Source organism: Felis catus, chromosome A1 (genome assembly GCF_018350175.1).
Source record: "Felis catus isolate Fca126 chromosome A1, F.catus_Fca126_mat1.0, whole genome shotgun sequence".
In the NCBI taxonomy this organism is placed as follows: Eukaryota; Metazoa; Chordata; class Mammalia; order Carnivora; family Felidae; genus Felis; species Felis catus.
The window spans coordinates 118,827,863-118,835,953 of NC_058368.1; the positions used below are offsets into that span (position 1 = coordinate 118,827,863).

Sequence of the window (8,091 nt, forward strand, 5' to 3'; positions counted from 1 at the left end):
AGAGGCAATGTGGTCAATGAAAACCAAGATGGGATTACAAACAGGCCTTCGAATGCTCATGACAGCTTCTGTGACAGGGCACCTAACCTCTCTGAGCCTGTTTTCTCATCTTCAAATAGGAAGGGAGGAGATAACTCCTAACTCCTACATGGCAAAAACATCAGGATGAGTAGGAGGGAAATATATATACATGTATATGTACATGTATACCAGGCATGTGACACAGAAAGTTTGGAGACCCCACCGATTAAATGCTGGAATTCATTTCTCAGAGCTTCAACTGCTTTGTCTGCAAAATAGTGGTCATGATAATCCCCACTGCATAGAGTTGTTTTAAGAATTCAGTGAGTACCTGACAAACATCTGGGACAGTTTGAGTATTGAAATACATACTGATAGTAAAGAATTCTAAAAACTGAATGAAGGAAGAATTCATGAGTCCATGCTGATATAAACAAATAAGACATATAAGAAAGTTCTTTTTTGTAGTTGAAAGCCAAGTAAGAATTGTAGAAGGAATGGCAGAATTAGAATGTAACCATTTGGCAACCATAACAATAATATTTGAGTCAGCCGAGAATCATCAATGGATGATTCATCATAGAGCTTTTGTATAATCTCATGGTATCTTAGGACAAAATAGTGAATTTACAGTGGAGAAACCTGGCATACACTCCCTTTTACTGGGACTATTTGATAGCCTGTCCTTTCTATGAGGCATTAGGAAGAACTCATCATGTCTTCTGTGGAACTCCGAAAAAAGTGTGTAATCTGGATCTTGCCATGAGAAAGACAAACCAAACTGAGGGGTGTTCTACAGAATAAGCTAGGCTGTTCATTTCAACAATATCAATGTCATGAAATAGAAAGATTCAGGAACTACTCCAGATGTCCAGAGACATGTCGAGTGAATGCAACACCTAGCTGTGGATTTTCTTTAGCTGGAAAGGACAATCTTGGAACAATTGGCAAAATCTGAGTAAGGGCTATCGATTAAGTAACTATATCACATCAATGTTAATATGATTTACATAATTGCAGTATGGTTGTGAGAAACAGAATTTTTAGGCAGGCTTTTAGGAAATATACACAAATATTTAGTGATAAAGGGCATCAGATCTATGGCATCTTAAATGATACAGAAAAAACGATTGATAGATCATTGATAGATCAGGTTTAGAAAGCAAATACAGTAAATTGCTAACATTTGAGGTAACAGGGTGAATGGTGTCCAGAGATTGACTATTTTAGCAACCTTTTTGTAAGTCTGAATTATGTTTTTTAAAAAGGTGCCCAGCATGTAATAAATGATGAGTAGCTCTTACAGTTGTTATATCAGTTAACAATATTAATGGAACCCTGAATCTGTTTTGATGAGTTTAGAAGCCAAAAAGAAAATGTATACAAAAGCAACATGAGGATTTGCTAGAAAGCACTTTCTGGTCTTAAAGTACAAAATGTAACTGCCCACCCGCCTTCTGTGATTCACTTCGTTTCAGTTCCTCTTGGCAGTGGTGGTCTAAGGATCGGGGTCCATGTGCGGTCTTAGAGGAAATGTAGGCTTCACGAAGTGCATCCTGCATGAGGTAGAGGCCAGTGGGGTATTCTCTGAGACCATGTCTTAGGCTCATAACCCCAGAAGGGACTGCAGTGTCCCAGATGTTGGGTCTACCTTCCAGCCCCAGAGAACTCTGTAGAAAGCCATTTCAGGTTAAAGGTTTAGTCTTGGCCTCGTTTCTGTCAATTTGGAGACATAAATGTAAGAGAGTGCTTTTAGCAGTACAAAGGGCCATAAAATACATCAATCTTACACATGTGCTGGGGAGCCTGTGGCTTTATGGTTAAGAGGGCAGCCTCTGGAGTCAGACAGACGGGTTCCAAATTCCAGATAAACCACTCACCAGATAGGCAATTTGGGGGCAGGTCAGTTAACTACTCTGCCCCCAATTTTCCTCATCCATAAAATGGGGATAATAACTGTAATACAGAACCAGACTCATAGGGATGGCATTCAGTAAATAAGAGAGTGCAAATGGCAGAGGTTTTATGTCCAAGCAAATGAAAGCATCTTCAGGTGTAAAATAATGAAGTTATTATGAAATTATCTAGGGGCGCCTGGGTGGCTTAGTCGTTTAAGCATCCAACTCTTGATTTCAGCTCAGGTCATGATCTCACGGTTCATGAGACTGAGCCCCCATTTGGGCTCTGCTGACACCACAGAGCCTACTTGGGATTCTCTGTCTCCCTCTCTCTCTTTCTGCCCCTCCCTGGTTCTCTGTCTCTCAAAAGAAATGAATAATTTTTTTAAAGAAATTATCTAGGGGTGCCTGGGTGGCTCAGTCAGTTGAGCATCTGACTTCGGCTCAGGTCATGATCTCGCAGTTCGTGAGTTCGAGCCCCGCATGGGGCTCTGTGCTGACAGCTCGGAGCCTAGAGCCTGCTTCAGATTCTGTGTCTCCCTCTCTCTGACCCTCCCCCGTTTATGCTCTGTCTCTCTCCATCTCAAAAACAAAAATAAACATTAAAAAACAAGAAATGATCTAGAATCGGAACAGTTCTGATAAGGTTTGCTGGAGCCTCTCTCCTCCTCCGTTAGCTCTCCTGGCCGGCCTATCTTCTGATGATACCAGTCACCAGTAGTTTTCAGTGGTGATTTTCATGATGCCAGTAGGCCCTGGGGGCAGGGAGCTGCCTCCTCCCCTTCCTCTCCCACCTCACGCTTCCAGTTTGCTAGCTCAACCCAGGGCCCTTAAGACTTGTGTGATGTGCAGGAATTCATCCCGCGTGAGCAGCTCACCTGGAAAACATGGTTGCAGAGGGAAGTGCTGTGGGAAGGCCCCAGAGGTGTGAAACATGTTTTCCCTTCACCTTCTGCCAGGGGCACCGGCCTGTGCAAATCCTGACCCCCACACGGAGTGAGGGGAAGAGAGCTCCCCGCTTTGCGGACCGTGAGACCACACCCACTGTGTCAGAACGGCACTTCCCCACAGGACTGTGTCATCAGAAAGATATTCCAGCAGCTCTCTGTCCCAAGCTCCACACCCGTGTTTCTGACTGCCCTTTGGACCTCTCTAGTCAGATGACCCACAGGCGTCTCAGACTCAGCCTTTCCTAAACAGTACCTCACCCCTACCGTCTCCCCTCTCTTTGGGGGGGAGGATGGCATGAGCCAAGTCAGATACATCACCGTCATTTTCCTCCAAACCCTACCAAATAGGAGGTCCTATCCATTCCACATGCCACGTCGCTCCCTCTGATCTTCCTCCTCATGCCCTCCCTGCTGACGCTTGGGCTTTGTGAGCTCGCAGGGGCGCTGTGTCAGCAGCACCCTGGTTAGTCTCCCTTCACCACCTCCCCCATCCACTTCACTCTGCTTCACTCTTTAAGGGCAAGGTTACCTCTGAGGCAGGAAACAGGATTACTCTCCCACATGGTGAGAGCTTGGGTCGGCCTCCCAATGCCTCAGGAGTGGCACCTGCACCTGTTACCACACAATCCCTACCCACCCCTCCAGATTCATCTTGCCCTGAACACCGTGCCCTTGAGCATCTCAAAGTGCTCACTGGTGCCCTGCCTGGTCCTAACTCCTTCCCTGGAGGGCCTTTGAGCAAGGTCTTGTCCTGGCAGGCACTGTTCTTTCTCCTCCTTTTCACACTGTAAGATTCCTACCTACCCTTCACATTCAGCTCAGACATCTCCCTGTCTGCTCCTTCTTCCAGACTCCCAGAGCATGTCTTCTATGCCTTCATTATTATAACTTACGAGTCTGTCTTGTAGTTGTTTCTATATTTACATGGTATGCCTTTCAAGATCCAGGATTCTGTCCTGGTGATCTGTGCTGCCAGCACTGAACTTGGCCGTGGTGGGAAGGGATGGATATGATGTACCTGTAGTACCACAGAGTACCAGTGTGCCTGGGAAGCATTGCCCTTTGCTAGAGCTTTATAATTTTGCCTAAGTACTTGAATGTTGATTCTATGAAAGGGGGAGTTCAAGGTTCCAAATTCACCTTTGTCTCAAATGTCTTTCAGTTGAACTTGTATTGTTTCTTCACCTGTTTTCCTGGTCCCCTGCCTTCTCAGCAGATCTCTGAAGGGAGTCTCTCTCTCTCTCTCTCTCTCTCTCTCTCTCACACACACACACACACACACACACACACACACACACACACACATTGTATTTTGGGTTCACTGACTGGGGAAATATACTTCCCAATGGGATCAAAGAGCTGATCTTGTTTAAAAGGCTTTACCTATTATCCTTCAGAGAGAAGATCACTCAATAGAACAGTACGGTAAACACTATAAAATGCTGACATCTCAGGTGTGGATTTCCACACGTGGTCATGTTTTCTTATGACATTTAGAAGCAGGGTTAGGCTGACCCTGGCACTTACCAGCCTTCGTTCTAATTTCTTCCACGTTGCGTATTGTTCCAAGTTTCTGATCATTTCTACTTTGGAAGGTGACCAAGATCCTGGCAGTGCCCACGGTCACACCAACTCTCTGTGCCTCCTCTGCCATGGGGGCTTACACTGCCTCCTGGTAGCTATGTTTTCTGGCAGGTGCGGCACATGCAGGGGTCAGACCCCACCGTTTGAGGAGATGGGAGCCTCCTGCACGGGATCTCATTTTTCTCCATCTGCACAGCCATTTGGGGCCTCAGGCTTCGTGACTCACACAGTGACTATCCATCTGCCCATTTACTTCAGAAAGGAAAAAGGATTTCTTCGCACACAGTTGGCCCAGATTCAGGCATGAGCTGAGTCATCATCTCACATGATGGTGGGAGCCACCTGTCTGACCCTAGATTGTAGCAAAGCTCCATCATAATGGGGCTCCCTATTACATGAAGGTGAATATCACTTGCAAACCCCTGCACCCCCAAACCAACCTGAAATCCCAACCATGGGTCAGAGATGGCAGACGCTTGAAATTCCTGCCCCTAGATTTCCTCCCTGCTCCTTGTGGACATTCTCATTGACTGATGAACTCTTCTGCACTGAGCCCAGTGTCATCATCATCCAAGACAGCACTGCCAGTGACGGACAGCCCCTCACAATCCATCAGACTTGGCACCAGACAATGAAGCATATTGATACCTTAAGTTAGATCAGGAAGATGCGAATGTCTTCGGGATGAAGAGCGGAGTCTCTAGAAGGCTACTTTTATTTACCTGTATATATAGTTATTTTTTAAATGTTTATTTTTGAAAGAAGGAGAAAGAGCATGCATGTGAACAGGGGAGAGGCAGAGAGAGAGGGGGACAGAGGATCTGAAGCTGGCTCTGTGCTGACAGCAGAGAGCCTGATGCAGGGCTTGAACACACAGAATGTGAGATCATGACCTGAGCTGAAGTCGGATGCTCAACTGACTGAGCCACCCAGGCGCCCCTGTATATATAAGTATATATTTTGGGAGTGTGGGGGGGAAGTGGGAAGAAGAAAGTATACACACACACACACACACCATTAGTTAATAGGGCTGTCAAAGTCTAGGAGTCTGGGATCAAAGGGTCAGCAGGGTGGTTTCTTTTGAAGGCTCTGAGGGACAGTATGTTCCATGCCTCTCTCCTGGCTTCTGGTGGCTTGCTGGCAATCTTTGGCATTCTGTCACTTTTAGAGGCATCACTCCAATGCCTGCCTTCTTGTCCACAAGGCGTTCTCCCTCTGTGCATGTCTGTGTCCACATTTCCCCTTGTTATATAAGGACACATCATATTTAATTAGGGCTCAACCTAATGACCTTATATTATCTTAATTAGCTCCATAAAGACCTTATTTCCAAGTAAGGTACTGGGGGTTTAGGACTTCATATAAATTTGGGGATGACACACTTCACCACTCATGTCACACAGGCATTCAAGTCTATTATCATTTTTCAGCAAATTTTTAAGCACAGTCTAAACATTCATCGGGATCTTTCTTAAAATTTTTTTTAATGTTTTATTTATTTTTGAGACAGAGAGAGACAGAGCGTGAGCAGGGGAGGGGCAGAGAGAGAGCGAGACACAGAATCCAAAGCAGGCTCCAGGTTCTGAGCTGTCAGCACAGAGCCCAACGCGGGGCTAGAACTCACAAACCGTGAGATCATGTCCTGAGCTGAAGTTGGATGCTTAACCGACTGAGCCACCCAGGCGCCCCTGGATATTGATTTCTTAACTTGAATATTCTTGGGAATTTTTCTATATCAGTAAATACAGACATGCCTGTCTCAGTCTTCTTAATGGCTACTTAGAACGGCATCATATGGGTTATTTATTTAACTTGTTTCCTGGTGACGGACATTTAAGCTCCTTTCAATCTTTTGCTGTTACAACAAATTTTCACTGGATGTCCTTGAACATGTTATTTCACACCTCAACTGCAAGTGTAGTTGCAATGGAGATCCTTAAACATGGACTTGCTTGTTCATAGGGTAAGTGCATTTTGATTTCATTATCTATGTAAACTGCTCTTAATTGCTGGAAGAAAGGGCAGAGGATTTAGGCTTATCAGTTTAGCTAATTGCCACCATGGATCCCTTTCAGGTTAAAATAAAGGACTTAAAAGAGCCCACAGAAGGAAGGAGGAGGATCTTTCTAAAATCGGTACTTGTGAAACACAATTTGAAATGACGCCCTTAGTCTGTGCCACCCAAAGTCACTTCTCTGCCTCTGCTGTAAGACTGTCTCCTCCCTCTGAGCACAAAGACTGGGGCTGGGTCCAGGGACTCCTAACCTGCCTGAGCCTTGAGCTCAGAATCCAGAGGAACACAGGCCGAGACAATGAGGGGGCACTGGAGGGTGGTGGGCAGAGCCCCTTCACGTCCCCTGAAGACCAGGCCCAGTGTGGATGCAATGGACATTATTGTTCCTCCCTGATACCCTTCCTAGGGAATATCTGTTCATCTGTTGTGAAATGCTCAACCTCCAGTTGGGTTTTGGCCAGGAACCCTCCCCATTCCGGGTGGAGGGCTGTAACCCTCCTGGGGGTGTGAGGGCATCTGAAGTCAGTCACATAGATAACAGCATGGCACAGTCTTGTAACATAACTGCCAGCTGGATACTTGGAAGCCTTCCCCTTTTGCTTACATGTGAAAGCCTGTCTTGTGGAGGTTAACTTGCTGTGGCCCATTCCTCATGGAGTCACAGGGCGTTAGCACTGTAAGGGAACACAGAAGCCTGGTCTTTAACCCTGGGGAAATTGACGCGCAAAGAAGTGAAGTGACTGACCCAAGTTTCTCTAAGCAGAAGCAGCAGAAAGTGGGTTATATATCCACCCACCCACCCAGACTTTCATGCACACAACCCATCCACACCTACCCGGCGTTACTGCTGTCATTAAGCAGACCCTACCCCTGCTATCTTAAGAGAGCATAGCCCTGGAGACAAGGCAGCCGTGAACAAACGATTTGCATTCGTAAAGTGTGCACAAATACAGAAGTTAAATGAACAGAAATGAAAGCTTTGAGGGCTGGGAAGGAGACCTTCATGGTGCCAGGAGGGTGTGGGCATTGGAGACCGCTCCAAGGAGCTTTGGCCCAGAGGGGCTTCACGTATGAAGAACAGAGCTGCTGAGGGGCCTTGTCTCCATCATTCCGTCAGAACCAGCAAAGCACGACAGAAGCATTTCTTCTCAGGCCACTCCAGACTTAAAACACGAAGGAGAAAATTGCCCCAGAAGTCAGTCTCCAACTGCAGAAGCATGTGCTGGCCCAGGAATACAGAGTCTTCCAGGTTGTGTAAAGGATGGTTTGCTGCAGAGGGCAGCTCTCCTGCCTCCCATCTGGGAAGGGAGTCAGAATACTTTGCTTCTATTGTTAAAAAAAAAAAAAAAAGAAAGCAGGTTTGTGTGGAGTTGGGGATACCAGCCTGCACAAAGCTGCTAAGCACTCAGGCCTAACCAGTGCTTCCCACCTGCAGAGGGGAGGCCTGCTGGCCTCCTCCCCAGCCGGGGCAAGGGCAGTGCTGGGGGAGTTGTTCTCTGTGTTCTTCAGCCTGATCTTCTACGGGCCCTGTTTTGTGCCAGGCATAATAATTTATGTCTTTCCGGTAAATTTAAATGTAGCTCAGAGCCATGAAAAGACGTTAGTACAGGTCCGAGACTTGGGA

General features: G+C 46.3%; 1 long non-coding RNA gene across 2 annotated transcripts; it reads right to left on the reverse strand.

The window, feature by feature from the left end:
• Window positions 1-1,421: 1,421 nt before the first annotated feature.
• Window positions 1,422-4,985, reverse strand: LOC123380787. 2 transcript variants are annotated; one of them, XR_006586947.1, is made up of 2 exons: window positions 4,397-4,985; window positions 1,422-1,737 (listed from the first exon to the last, which is right to left on the reverse strand). It is a non-coding gene; the product is annotated as an uncharacterized LOC123380787 (long non-coding RNA). The 2 variants fall into 2 exon arrangements; XR_006586953.1 differs by having other exon boundaries at window positions 2,798-4,985.
• Window positions 4,986-8,091: the final 3,106 nt, after the last annotated feature.